At 36.8% G+C, this 16215-nt stretch overlaps 1 pseudogene; it reads right to left on the bottom strand.

The window, feature by feature from the left end:
• Positions 1-263: 263 nt before the first annotated feature.
• On the bottom strand, positions 264-386 carry LOC121480428 (annotated as a pseudogene).
• Between the last annotated feature and the right edge of the window lie 15829 nt (positions 387-16215).

Here is a 16215-nt window from a genome sequence, read left to right as displayed (position 1 = left end):
AGGGAAGTTTTCAGGGTGATATAACCACTCTATTTGGTACATGACTTTATGTATTAGTCAAAACCCACAGAACTATACCTTACAAACAGTACACTTTAGGGCAGCCTGGGTGGCTCAGCAGTTTAGCGCCTGCCTTCAGCCCAGGGTGTGAGCCTGGAGACCTGGGATCAAGTCCCACATCAGGCTCCCTGCATGGAGCCTGCTTCTCCCTCTGCCTCTGTCTCTGCCTCTCTCTGTGTCTCTCATGAATAAATAAATAAAATCTTAAAAACAAACAAACAAAACCCAAATAGTACACTTTAGTGTATATAAATTATTTTTTCAATTGGCAATAATCGCTCCTCAGATAAATCTCATTGGCTACGATACTGCCACTGCACAAAGCTTAAATTATTTTTTAAACAATCAAAAGGCTATCAGGGGATTCCAAGGTAGAATGCAGACCACGACAAGTGAACCTAATGTATTATAAATGTATGACATAAACTCATTGAAGAGAGTGAGGGAGAAAAGGAGCTGACTTAAGTTACTTCAGAAAATGTTTTTCAACCAAAAACTGTAAGGCTGAAGACAAAAGAAAGTATGAAAGTATACATAAACATCATACTCGGCAAATTTGTTGCTCATGGGAGTATGATTAATAACACAGAATTTGCTTTACCTGTATAGAGGACTGAATAAATAAGTAAATCCACCATCCACTATAGCGGATGGTGCGAGACAGTATTCTTACTATCAGAGGAGGAAATGCAGGTAAGCAAGGGGAGAAGACTAGAATACACACTGTGGAGCTGGATCAGAGTCAGAGACATGAGCGTGAATCCATGCTTAATGTATATATATATATAGACCGATGGATAGATTCAGGAATAACCGCAAATATGCATACATACATTGGCTGGTATACATACGTGTACTTCCTAGCTCCATCCTCTGAGAGGACCTACCTACTAGTACTAGATACACTCAATGCTCAGAGTTTGGTTTCTCCAGTGAAAAGAACCAGCACTCCTTTCAGAGATGCTGATTCCAAAGTGAGAACAGGGAAGACAAAAGATAGGCCTGGAACATCTTCTAGTTCCAGAAAGTAAGAAGTGCTCAAGTAACAGAAGAATGAGGGCATGTCAAAGGGACAGAAGCCAATCTGGAATAGACCCCAGTAGCCAAAACTGGAACAATCTGAACAACCAAATAAACAGCATGGTTATAACCCAAAACAGATATATGAGTCCATACTGATATAAATTAATGACAATTAAAAAAAAAAACAGGGGAAAAAGGGAATAAATCTTCCTTTACAGAATTCCAAAAAAGATGTAGATACTACCTCCTGAAGGGGGTGAAGCTTAATCCTTATTCCTCCTCCTCTAAGTGTGGGCTGGACTTAGTGACCAATTTCCAAAGAATGCAGTATGGAAAAGGGAAAAATAGTCCCTTTCCAGTGGAGAAACCTGGCAAACAGTACCTTAACCGAATGCCTATGCTTAACATCACCGGTAATAAGTCGGTGTTAAGATCATTGGTATATGTTAAGATCATATACCAATTTTAGCACCGCCTTCCGCCTGGGGTGGGATCCTGGAGACCCGGGATCGAGTCCCCTGTCAGGTTCCCTGCATGGAGCCTGCTTCTCCCTCTGCCTGTGTCTCTGATTCTCTCTCTCTATGTCTCTAATAAATAAATAAGATCTTTGAAAAAAAAAAAAGATCATATACCACTGATAGGATATGAGAAAGGCACTTCACCTTTCAGGCATTCTTCCTCAAAAATTATAACCTTAGTCTAGTCATGACAAAGGCTCCACACAAATCCAAATTGAGGGACAGCCTACAAGATACCTCATCAGGAGCACTGGGTGATATGCAATATGTTGGCAAATTGAACTCCAATTATAAATAAATAAATAAATAAATAAATACAGACATTAAAAAAAATACCTCATCAGGTATTCATCAGAACTCCTCAAAATACATTGATCAGAACTCCTCAAAACTGCCAATGTCATAAAAAAGAAGGGAAGTCTGGGAAACTGAGGAGATCAGATGAGAGTACAGAGACATGATTAACTGAATGCAATGTGACATACTGGATCCTGCAAAGAAAAAAGGCATTAGTATAAAAACTGGTAAAATCCAAAGAAAGTCTGGAATTTCAGTGATGCACCAATCTTGGTTTCTTAGTTTTGACCATTATATGCCATGTAATGTAACTGAGTGAGCCATATGCAGAGCTCTCTGTAACTTTGTAAACTTGCCAGTGAGTCTAGAATTATTCCAAAATAAAAAGTTGATTTTTTAAATAATCTAAGGTTGCTTTAGGGTCAAAATAGTGAGGAAACTAATTAAAGTTTTACCTGCAAGATTTCTGTGAGACAGAACAGGATCACGTTATTAGGCACATCTGCTACAGAGAACAAATACAGTGCACTTCACTATCCTGTAAGCTAGATCCATTGCAATGATACTTCTATTGATGAAGACAATGCACTTCCGTGGCACATTCACAGTCAGATGCTTCTTTACCAGAGGCAGAACTCCCAAAACACAGGACTACACACTCTTTCTTTGATGAGGATTCCTTCCTTGCCTTTCAAGCCTCCCGGGATTCCTGGGCTTATATAGCAGAACTCTGGCCTCTCCTGGGACTCTCATCTTGTCTGGTCTGGATGCTGGCTTGCCTTTAAGAGGCCCAGAGCTGTAGCTGAGACCCTGCCCCTTCCTTCTCACTTACTACTGGCTCTGACACAGAACTAAAAAGATTCGAACCACCCCCAGTATCTTCACTTCCAGATTAAACAATTCCAGAAGCATCACTGAGTACCTGAACTGATAATAGCCATATCCTAGCCTCTGGCCAAATAATTGCACAGGCTCTGCAAAAGATAGCAGAACTGATGAGTTACACCTGACACTCACCCCTACTATTACTATTAGTTTTTTGAGGCCATCAATACAATGCACTTTGTATTCCTAAATGAAAATTAGTACTACATTTTTAAGGTAATGACTTAAAATTCTAAGAATTCACTGGCTGCCCTCTGGGAAAGATGTATACTGGCTCTGATCTCTAATCCAAATTCAGAAAACAGCATTCAAAAGGGAATTTCTAAACCCAAAGAGATATAAGTTTATAATTTATCAAGGGCCACACTTGCTTAACTTGCTTTATGAAATAAGCAGAAAAAAAAGAAAAGAAAAGAAAAGGAAAAAAGAAAAGAAAAGAAAGAAAAGAAAAGAAAGAAAAGAAAAGAAGAAAAGAAAAGAAAAGAAAGAAAAGAAAAGAAAAGAAAAGAAAAGAAAAGAAAAGAAAAGAAAAGAAAAGAAAAGAAAAATAAGTAGAGGTCACAGAACTTTATTAAGATAAAAAGTAAAAGATAACGCATTTAAGCAATAAAAAGTTTCTTGATAGTCTTTCCTCTAGTGTATTACTCTATAAAGCCACATGTGAGGAAAGATCAAGGATACCCAGTATGATCCATATCTTAGCCTATTTCAGTACACCTGCTATACTCAAGTCATTATAAGAAACAGCAACTTTTCCTTCCCAGTCTGCCCCATACTGGTGTCTGATCCTACAGGGCCCTTTTTAAAAATCTGACTGATGTGAAACAGGTTCAGGAAGCAAATTCAAAGAAGAAATTCCAATAATGTTTTAGGTAATCATTGCTTCACTGTATTAAGCGCCCTGTCTCCCAAGATAACTGTTTTTGTTTTGTATTTTCTACTTTAAAAAAACTAAGAATGCTCATCCCTATTTTTCAGATAACATGGGGTTAAATGCATAAAAAATTAAGATGGCTATCTGAAGAACCACCCAAACCTAATAATTAGGGTCTCCACTTGGAAAAAAACATACCATTCACTTAAAAAAAATCTTTTTAAAATATTCTAGCTAATTTTATTATTTGTTAAAATTAACTGAAGCAGATACTAATACAATTAAAGCCAAGTAAACATGAAAATTCTTAAGTACCTCATTGATCTGATTTTCGGTCTTAGATATAATGTCACAAAGATTGTTATTAGGAAAATGCAACGATTTCAAACAAACACTATAAACCATTAAAAACAAACAAACAAACATTAAAAAACAAACCCTATGGGACACCTGGGTGGCTCAGCGGTTGAGCATCTGCCTTTGACTCAGGGCATGATCCTAGAGTCCCAGGATTGAGTCCCACATTGGGCTCCCTGCGTGAAGCCTGCATCTCCCCCTGCCTGTATCTCTGCCTCTCTCTCTTTCTCTCTCTCTCTCTCTCTCTCTCTCTCTCTCTCTCTGTGTGTGTGTGTGTGTCTCATGAATAAATAAATAAAATCTTAAAGAAAAAACCCTAAATGATGACACTTTGGTCTCCATGATATTAACTGCATCTCCAAGACTGCTTCTTACATGAAAACTTTTCATATCATACCTGCTGATATAGAAAGTAGAAAAAAATGACCATTGTACTTGTATGACTTCTGTTCCCATACATAGTAAATGATGGCTACTTTCTCCTGACCTCTCTATGGACATAGGCATGATTGTGTAGATGGAAATACATGGTGGACAAAATGTTCCTCAGAAGAAAGGCTTGAATCCAAACCAACATATAAGAATTATCAACTGGCCATTCAAGTCCTCTTGACTGCCATGTCCTTTCCTTCTGGCTATTTACTATATAGCCATTTTACACTATTTTCTCCACAGCTTGTTGGCATGTCTCTTAAAAGAATTAGAAGGTAAAGAAAGTAAATGCCAACTAATCCACCTTCTTTTTTCCCCTGTACAATTTTGGTAAAGAAAAAAAAAACCAACAAAAAAAACCCCCCAAAACCTGGCAGAGCCAGAGTTAAATAAAATATTTAAGATTACACGAAGATTTTGGAGCACCTGGGTTGCTAAGTCAGTTAAACATCCAACTCTTTTTTTCTTTTAAGATTTTATTTATTTATTCACGAGAGGCACACACAGAGAGAGAGAGAGGCAGAGGCAGAGGGAGAAGCAGGCTCCCTGCAAGGAGCCTAGTGCGGGACTTGGTCCCGGGACCTCGGGATAATGACCTGAGCCAAAGGCAGACGTTCATACCAATATGCTATTAACAACAATTTGACAATTTTAAATGGATACACATACTCTTTACTCCCAGATACTGCTTCACAAATATAAAATGTGTGTACAAGAATATACAATGCAACTTTCCTATAATAACAAAAGGATTGAAATCAACAGAATAAATATTTATTTACTGAATAATTATACATTTATGGGTGGAATAACACCCATCAATAAAGAACTTACTAATAAATCACACTACATTCACTTAATGGCATTCTTCACAGCTGCTAAAAAGAACACGTTCTTCTACAAGCACCAATATGGAAGGGTCTTCAGGACATACTGAGAATGCAAGGCACGGAGCAATGTGTAGAGAACACTACTGTTTGTTAATACATGCACACTTATCCCTACTATGTGTTTGCTAATGTGTGGAATATCTCTGCAAAGATATAAAACAAACTGGTAACTGGATGCCTCTGGGGGAAGGAACCCGCAGGCCAGGTAAGTAAAGGAAACTTACCTCACTCACTTTGTTCCCCTTATATCACTCTTGTACTGATTGCAAGTATAATCTATTCAAAAAAAATTTTTTTAATTTTAAAATCAAAAAGGAGGAGAAGAGAGCATATGGCACCAAAAATGCTGCAATCCCACCCTAGGATGCCTCTTCCACTAGGGACCCTGAAGCCTGCTAATCCAATCATTTGATCTTCAGGGGTTGATAACCTTCCTTGAAGCCACATCTTTCTCGTCCCACCTCAGCATGTGTTTAATATATAACCAAAATTTCTGGTTCCAATTAAGATGGAGAAAAGTCCATTCCACTCTCCCACTCCCACTGAATTCTACTAAAATCCCTAGATAGAGTAACACCATGCATTATCTGATGACTGAAAAGTAATTGATTGCCAGTGGACTGGGAAAAGAAACCAAAGCTCAAACTACCATGTAATCAACAGAGTTTTCCTTTTTTCCACTTCTGGTACCTCTTGGATTGAACTCAAAGGCAGCCCAAACCCAGAGCTGCATACCAGGAGCACACAGAATGAGCTCCAAAAGAAGACCTCCATTTTTGTTGCAAAAAAAAACCCAAAAACAAAAACCAAAAAAAAAAAAAAAAAAAAAAAAACCAGGAATGGGAGCTCCTACATGCCAAAAGACATAGAGGAAATACCCCCAATTTTGTTAGTCTCTTCTGTTCTCTCCTGCTTTACCCCAAAACAAATAGGCAGTAGTAGCAATGAGCACAGCAGACAAGCAGTAAAACCTTTTCTCTAACCAGAGGAACTGCAATCCCAGAAGCAGAGAGGATATAGCCATTGATTTATTTTCTCTCCCTATCTGCCATTTGGTTCTCAGGGAAATGTAGTCACAAGAAATTCAAGGTAGAACAGAAAGTCTCAGCTTTCTAGTAAGAGGAGCTGAAAGGAGAATGCTTTGCATCTGGAAAGTTTGGGAGAACAGGAAGAGGAGGGGGCTCAATAAGGCTGTATGTGAACTCCAGGGCTCATCCCCAAGCTGCATACGGCACGTATCTGACCCTAAACACATACCAAAGGCTTTGACAACTGATCTGTGGAGTATACCACTGCCCAGGTCTGAGAATGGCCACTGGCTGGTACACGCATGGAAAAGACACAAATAGCACTACAAATACTTTGAAAATTGAACAGATACTGAACCTCAACCCATAAAGGACAGGTAAGTACTTACACTCTAAACTTAACTAGATTGATTGCCTACTAAAACAAGCAAGCAAACCGAAACATTTTCTATTGGATTTACACAAGACCCAAAGTTTCACAACATAATATTCAAAATGTTTGGGACACAAATCCAAACTGATATACAAACAAACACACAACTCAACATTTTGGGGCACCAGGGTGGCTCAGTTGGTTAAGTGTCTGATTCTTGATTTGGGCTTAGATCATGATCTCAGGGTCATGAGATCAAGCCCTGCTTTGGGCTCTGCACTCAGTATGAAGTCTGCTTAAGATTCTTTCCCTCTCCCTCTGCCCACCAAACTTCCGCCTCCCCCCACTCTCACTTTCTCTCTCTCAAATATCCAAACATCTCACAAGGAAAAGGCAATCAACAGACACGAGCCCCAAGATATAAAAATTATCAAAGACTGTAATACAGCTATTGAAATAATGCTCCAACAAATAAACACAAACACTCTTGAAGTAAATGGAAACATACATAATCTTAACAAAAGAACAGAAAACACACATGCATGCACATAGGAACCAAATGGAAAATTTTAAACTAGAAAATACAGTAACAGAAATTTTAAAATCTGTTTTGAATAGTATAATTAAGATGACAGAAGAGTCAGTGAACTTGAAGATGGATCCAACAAAAATTATCCAGGCTAAATAGAAGGGGAAAAAGGATTGCAAAAAATTTAACAGAACCTCAAGGACTCAGTGGGCAATACACAAGCCTAACACTTATATCATCAAAGGAAAGAAGAAAGAGTGTGGTGTAGAAAAAATATTCGAAGAAATAATAGCCACAAACTTCCCAAATTTGGTAAAAGACATAAACTTCTACATTCAAGAAACTTAGTGCATGGTAAATGGATAAACTCAAAGAAATCTTGCCCAATGAAAACTAAAACAAAGAAAAAAATTCTTGAAAATGATGCATTACCTACAGGGAAATAATAATGTGAATGACTCTGGATGTTTCATGGAGGGACAGAAGGCAATGAAACAATATTTTTTTAAGTCCTGGAAAAAACCAACAACTGTTAACTTAAAATTCTATGTACAGGGAGAATATCCTTCAAAAATGATGAGAAAATAAATTCTCAGATGAAGAAAACCAAGAGAATTCATTACCAGCATATCTGCCAAAGGAAATGCTAATGGGAGTTTTTCAGGAAGGGAAATGACACTAAAGGGGAACTTAGAATTTCAGGAAAGAAGGAAGAACAATAGGATTAGTAAATATCTGAGTAAATATAATAGCCATTTTTATTCCTTTAAAGTTCTTTAAAATATAAATGACGGTTGAAAGCAAAAAATTTAACAATGTCTGATGGTGTTTTCAATGACTGTAAATTTAATACAGATGATAATTACAACATAAAAGTAAAAGGGTAAAGAGGTAAATCTAATGGTGCTTAAGTTTCTACATTCCACTTGAAGTAGTAAATATCAATTCTAAGTAGATTGAATAATTAAGTATGTATATGGTAATCCCCAGTCAAAACTAAAGTAACTATACAGAGATAGTAAAACCTCAATAGATAAATTAGAATACTAAAAAATATTCAAATAATCCAAAAGAAGGGAAGAGAAACACACACAAAACAAAGCAAACAGAAAATAAATTTTTAAATGTAGATCTGAATTCAAAATAGTAATTATCTTAAATGTAAATGGTGTAGACGCATCAATTAGAAGAGAGATTGTCAGACTGAACTTCAATTAAACAAACAAAAAAAAACTACATGTTGTTTACCAGAAACCCACTAAATACAACGATATGTAGGTTAAAAATAAAAGGATGTTAAATGCAATATGAATTGGATTATGGAACAGAAAAAAGACATTAGTAGAAAATCTGGTGAAATCCAAATAAAATTCTATAGTTTACTTAATAGAGTACTATACTGACGTTAATTTCTTAGTCTTGATAAATATACTAAGATTATGTAAGATGTTAATATTAGGGAAAGCTAGGTGAAGGGCATATAGGAACTACTTTCATACTCTTAATAATCTGAAACTACTTCAAAATTTTAAAATGTTTACGTAAAAGAGGGAAAATACATTTCCGACATGAAAACATGAATCAATTGGAATTTGGAGTGGCTAATAGCAATATCAGACAAAATGGACTTCAAACCAAGAAAAATTACCAGGGCTGAAAGGACATTAAATAATGGTAAATGGGTCAATTCACTAAAAGATGTTACAAACCTAAATGTATATACACTGAACAAGAGCCTCAAAATATGTGAAGCAAAAATTGATAAAACTAAGAGGAAAAATGGACAGATCTACAATTACAGCGGAGATTTCAATCTTCCTTCCTTAGTAATTAACTAAACAACTAAATAAAAAATAATCAAAGTTACTAAAAAAACATAAAGTTGTACACCTTAAATAAGTAGAATTCCTATTAGTAAATTATACTTCAAAAAAGTTGAAAAAATAATGTTGCAACTAAATAATAATTAAATCACATTTTTAGGAAAAAAAAGAAGGAAAAGTCAAGGATAGAAATGAACAGTACTATCAACCAACTGGGTATGGTATAATCAACATTTTCAGAACATCCTACCTAATAGCAGCAGAATATAGATTCTTTTCATGTGCACATGGGACATTCACCAAGATAGACCACACCCTGGGTAATAAAACAAACCTTAACAAATACAAAAGTACTGAAATCATACAAAGTATGTTCTCTGACCATACTGGAATTAAACTAGAAATCAATAAAATAAAGACTATGGACTATCTCACAACACACTTCCAAATAATTCATTGGTCAAAAAGGAAATCTCAAAGAAAATAAAAATTCTACATACCAAAATTTATAAAATACAGTCACAGCAGTGTTTACAGAGAAATTTATAGTATTAAAAACTTATATAAGAAAAGTTCTCGGGATCCCTGGGTTGCACAGCGGTTTGGCGCCTGCCTTTGGCCCAGGGTGCGATCCTGGAGACCCGGGATCGAATCCCACGTCGGGCTCCCGGTGCATGGAGCCTGCTTCTCCCTCTGCCTATGTCTCTGCCTCTCTCTCTGTGTGACTATCATAAATAAATAAAAATTAAAAAAGAAAAAAAGTTCTCAAACAGCCTAAGTTTCCACCTTAAAAAAAAAAAAAAAAAAGAAGAGAAAATTAACTCAAAGCACACAGAGGGGAGAAAATAAATATAAGAAAAACAATATAAACAGAAAACCAGAAAATGCTGATGAAAGAAGTCAAATATGACCTAAATGAATGAAGATATACATCATGTTCATTGACTCAATATACCATATAGTTAAGATATAAACTCTCAAATTACCTACAGATTTAATGCAGTTCCAAGCAAAATGCCAGCAAGAGTTTTTGCAGATATAGACAAGCTGATTCTGAAATTGATATGGAAAGAGAAAAGGCCTAGAATAGCCAAAACAACTTTGAAAAAAGAAGAAGAAAACCGGAAGGCTCACACTACACAATTTTCAGTGTTGCTATAAAGCTACAGTAATCAAGAGGGTGTGGTATTATGAAGGGACAGACACATAAATCAATGGAACAGTCAGAGTCTAGAGAAAACCCACACAAATATAGCCAATTGAGTTTTGACAAGGTACAAAACCAATTCAATGGAGAAAGGATCATCTTTTCAATAGGAATCGTGCTGCAACAACTACACACCTATCTGCAGAAAATAAACGTGAATCTTGATCTAAACTTCATGACTTATACAAAAATTAACTCACATGGATCATAGATCTAAATGTAAAATGTGAAACTATAAAACTTTTAGAATACAAAGAACATCTTTGTGACCTTCAGTTCAACAAAGAATTCTTATATATGACATTAAAAACATGATCCATAAAAGAAACTGACAAATTAGACTTAAAACTGAAAACTGTAGCTCTATAAAAGACACTGTTAAGACCAGAAAAAGACGGGACACCTCGGTGGTTGAGCACCTGCCTTCAGCTCAAGGTGTGATCCCAGAGTCCTGGGATGGAGTCCCGTATTGGGTTCCCCCTGCAGGGAGCCTGCTGCTCCCTCTGCCTGTGTCTCTGCCTCTGCGTGTCTCTCATGAATAAACAGATAAAATCTTTTTTAAAAAGAAGACCAGAAAAAAAAAAAGCTACAAACTAGGAGACGACACATCCACATATTTATCTGATAAAAGACTTATATATCCTGGATGTACGTATTTTCTAAAAACTCTCAAAACTCACAGCAAGAAAATAAATAATCAAATTTTTAAAAATGGGCAAAAGTTTGAACACTTACCAAAGATACCAAGTGCAAATGAGGATATAGAGCAAATGAACTCTTATACATTGCTAGTGGGAATACAAAATGGTATACGCGTTCTGAAAAAATGGTTTAGTAGTTTCTTATAAAAGTAAACATACAGGAGCGCCTGGGTGGCTCATTAGGTTAAGCGGCTGCCTTTGGCTCAGGTCATGATCTCAGGGTCCTGGGACTGAGCCCCATGTCTGGTTCCCTGTTCAGCGGGGAGTCTGCTTCTCCCTCCCCTGCCCTCCCCCCCCCCCATGCTCTCTCTCGCTATCTCTCTCTCTCTCAAATAAATAAATAAAATCTTTTTTTAAAAAGGAAATATACATTTACTTGATTACCCAGCAACCTCAGTCTTAGGGATATCTTTGAGAAATGTGAATTTGGATTCACACAAAAATCTACACACAAATATTCCAGGCAGCAATATTCACAATTGCTTGAAATTGGACACATCTCAAAATCAAATCCTCTTCATCAAATGAGTGGATAAGCAAACTTTTACATAACCATACAGTACTACTTAGCAATAAAAAAAAAAAACTCTTGATAAATACAACATGGACATCATGGTAAGTGGAAGAAGCGAGTCTCAAAAGGCTATATACACTAGTATGCTTCCATTTATATGACATTCTAGAAAAGGCAAAACTCTAGGAATGGGGAACAATCAGTGGTTGGTATGGATTATGATTTAGGGAGAGTGGGACTACAAAAGGACAATAGTGGGGAGCTTTTTGAAGTGATGGAACTATTCTGTTTGCTGACACTGTGGTGGTGGTTTTACGAATCCGCGCATGTATTAAAACTCACAGAACTGTACACCAGAATTTTTTCAGTTGTACTGTTTGTAAATCTTAAAAATAATAATACAAAAAAGTAACCAAAGCTGTTAAAAATGTTTAAAGGAAAAAATATATTCACCATACGTAAACTAGAACTTCAAAAGCTTTTCAAATATTAGGTCTATCGGACTTATTCTTGTGAAGGAAACAGGACTCTATTTGGTGATAGTATCTAACAGGAATACGTTTCCAAGGAAACATATGTTTTCCAGGAAAAAGGACCCTGTTCATCCCAGGGTCACTGTGTACCAGCCCAAAGCTACAACTAGGTTGCAGGTGTTCTGATGCCTAAATTCTATGCATAAAAACATCTGATGCCCTCTTGCAAAATGTGGACTAATGCCCATACTCTGAACTCCATAGATTCACACTGGACTTTTGAAATACCCCCAAAATTCAGCATTCAATTCCCACAAATAAGGATTCTTACTAGGTTCTGTGAGTAAACCATGGAAGGAAGAAAGAAAACTCTAAAAGTCTTGACAATTTCACATCTATAAACAGAAGCAGTACCTCAAAGGAGCTGATGGGTCTGTAATCCCAGCTAGAAAAGTGACACTGCTTTCTGGGGATGATTTTTTTGCTTGAGATTTTGCAACAAATTGTGCTGAGTGATAAATGTAAGGCTCTTTAAAAAACAAGCAAAAAAAAAAACCCTTTCTCTGAGCACTATCCTGAGCAAAGACAGGGCTCTAGAGCAGAGCCCAAGCAGGATTGTAAGTCTCATTCCCTGGTATGCTATGCCTCACCACTGGAAGGCAGTAAGGCAGCCTGCTAAGGAGCAGGAGGTCAAAGTGGAGGCAACTCCCACAACCCACATGGGACAATATAAACCAAAGACTTACTAATGGCCAGGAAGGAGCATGTGGCAAGAAACAAAGCCTATCAGGCCCCATGGGTCAGGCTGGATGTAATCTAATTAAATTAAAGATGGAAAACACTTGGATCTAATTAATAACATGTCTTTGATATCCATTCATCACATAAAATGCACTTATTTTCTTTGACCTATTAAACTTTTCAGCAATTTCTAATAACAAGAGTCTATATTAAGATCCTAAAATGAAAGAAGTCTTACCCCTTCTTGCACTTATGGCTGAACTTTTCTTATGAGTCAGGGGGAACAACAACAACAACAAAAAGTTTCTAAGGTAGGTGAAATACTCATATGGTTATTCTACTTTGTTTCCTCACTATACATAATCACTCATTCTGTGCCCTTCTTGGGTCTTACACATCTTTCCTCCTCCTTTTCCAGAGATAAGGAAGAAGAACTACTACAAATAGGAGGACAGAGAAAAAAAATCAATAAATCTACCAAAATATTATTTGCTCTAGAACATCGAGATTAATAAATCAGATTGCCAGGGGCACCTAGGTAGCTCAGTCAGTTAGGCGTCTGCCTCTGGCTAACGTAATGATCTCAGGGTCCTGGGATCAAGCCCCATGTCAGGCTCCCTGTTCAGCAGGGATTTTGTTTCTCCTGCTTTCTCCAACCCCCACTCATGCTCTCTTTCTCTAATAAATAAATAAATAAATAAATAAATAAATAAATAAATAAACAAACATCTTTTTTAAAAAATTAAAAAAATAAGACAGATTGCCAGCATTCAGTTTAGAGGTCTTTTTGGACTTTCCTCATCCCAGACTACCCTAAGAATGTCCCAAGGGGCTTTTGTTTAACTGTTCTTAATCACGGTTACTTCAAGCATTCAAACTAACAAGCAGGTACAAACTTAAAATGTGATTGCACAGAGAATCTCCTAATGGGATTACTGTAAGGATGCTCTGCTTCCCTAAATAGAGTGCTAAATTTACTAACATCTTGTACATGAACTCTGTCTGCTTTACTGGTTGCACACAAACCATGGGGACCTCTGCCAACTGTCTGAGTGCAAACTGTGGCAAATGTTAATGGAGTTTGCAAGAACTCTGTAATTTTAGTGGTGAGAAGGAAAATATTAACAAATTAAATGAACATTTTTATTGCATTAAATTAAATTGCTTTTCTCTTAGGTGTACTGTTAATTTGCATGTGCAGCATGTTCCGATGTTCCAATCACCCTTTATTTTTTTCTTATTAATAGGCTTACTGAATACCTAAGGCTACAACAGAACCTAAGTTTCCTGAGCGCCCCCTTTGCTCTTAATTATCATTGTATACTGCAGTTGTACATTAGGGCCCACTGGCCACTGTCTGGTACCCCAGAAACACCAAGGAAATTGATGCAAGTCAAGCTTGACATTTCGTATCCACAGCCCAAGAGTCTATACAAAACGCAACAGCACTGGCTGATAAACCCTCTTTCCCTCTGCTTTCACCTATTAGAATCCTCTCAGTTGCTACCTTTAATTAAGCCTGCAATTTCAAATGGTTTTCGTGAAGCACACAGAACATAAGCAAATGATCAAAGAGAGAAAGCCACTGAGTTACAGTAAGGACAAAACAGTCATCCACCAGGTCTATGAAAAGGTGCATAATTCTTGTTTCTTTATATATGAAAGTTAAGGTTAGTTGAGAATATCAAGGAAAAAGACCACTTGTTAAATGTCTATAAATGGGCAGAATTTAACAACTCCAAAATAAGAAAAGGATACAGATCTACAAAGGTTGAATAATCTGTATCAGTGAGAGGGCACAGAGAATAAAGAAATGGGAACACTTAGGTTTCCCTTAAAACTTTAGAAGCTCAAGACGGGAAAACTCTGTGCAGATAAAGGATTAAAATTTAGAAATAAGGGCGCCTGGTTGGCTCAGAGAGAAGAGCATCTGACTCTTGATCTCGGGGCCATGAGTTTGAGTCCCACATTGGATGTAGAGATTACAAAAAAAAATTTTTTTTTTAATTAGAAATAGTTTGTAATAACCAAGGTGCTCTGGACTAGACTGCCAACATGTATTAGAGAACATACCTCCCCAGGTGTTCTAAATAGATTATATCTCTGAATTTTAAAATGGAAAAATATCTTGAACACCTCCTTCTCCTGCTTCTGAAGTCTTTCGTCAGGTCCTACCGAGTCTTTCTCTAAACTATTTCTTACATTAGGAAAATGTGAAACACATGTGACACACAGAAACAAAATTCCTTTTCCTTCCTTTCCATCTTCATCACTACAATCCTAGTCCAAGCCCTCGTCACCACCCATCTAAGGCCGAACCAAAGAGCCAATTAACTGGATGTCCATCCTGTGTTCTACTCTGTCCTATTTTTCATTGCTGCTCAATCCTCCTAACACATTATAGCATAGCTTTGATGATGTGTCATTCTGTGCTCCCTCAAAAATCTTCTACGTTCTCCAGTCTAAGGATAAATGCAGCTTCTTCCTCTATGCTTTTTTCATATGTAATTCTCAAATGGAAACCCTAAAAAGCAACATAGTTGGTAGGAAAGGGCTGCTTTGGCCCAAACTTTTTACTTTAAATAAGCCAAGAAATTTCAGTAAGAAAAATAAATTATAAGGTATTATCTTTATCATAAGGAAAAGAGGGAAAAACTGCTGAGATAATTTAAAGGAGAGTTCAAATCTCTAAACTATTTTTTAAGATTTAATTTATTTATTCATGAGAGATATAGAGAGAGGCAGAGACACAGGCAGAGGGAGAAGCAGGCTCCCATAGGGAGCCCTCCAAGGGACTCAATCCCAGGATCCTGGGATCACAACCTAAGCCAAAGGCTCAGATATTGAGCTACCCAGGTGCCCCCCTAAACTATTTTAATAGTCCCCCTGAAAGACAATGGAAGTAACTGTGTATGGGGTAGGGGAAGAGAATGCGTGCAGGTGCATATGTAGACAGAAAAGAATATTAGAGAAACTGGTCATGACAGTTGCCTTTATGGGGTACATACTGACTGACTGACAGTTATGAGAAGACTTAACTTTGAACCTTCTGATTTTTTGAATACTGACTCTGTTAGCTACTCAAATGTAAAATATATATATTTTACAAAGTAGAATGGAAAAGATAACTTCAACAGTACCTTTTAAAAAACTTTTTTATATTAAATGACTTAGAATCCTTTAAAAAAAAAGAGGAAAAAATAACATTTAAGAATGGTACTAAATTTTTTGGTATAAAGCAAGGAAATATTCTTTAGCTTTTCCAATGCAATGATCAAGTAAAGAAAGTAATTTGCAGCAGAGCTAGGGATAAAATAATACTTAAAAAACAAAACACCTTTCTCAGATTCCAAACCCCATCCAGAACATCAGGACCACTCTAGTTCAGTAGTACACAGAGATGTTTCCAAAAGAGTCTGCAGAGGGGAGATAACTCCTTTTTAAAAATGAGCGGTTCCCCAAGTTCACATCCAAACTCCCTTGTCCATTT

Source organism: Vulpes lagopus, chromosome 21, assembly GCF_018345385.1.
Source record: "Vulpes lagopus strain Blue_001 chromosome 21, ASM1834538v1, whole genome shotgun sequence".
Classification (NCBI taxonomy): domain Eukaryota; kingdom Metazoa; phylum Chordata; class Mammalia; order Carnivora; family Canidae; genus Vulpes; species Vulpes lagopus.
Note: the sequence above shows the minus strand (reverse complement) of the source record. Positions and strands in the feature narration are given on the sequence as shown.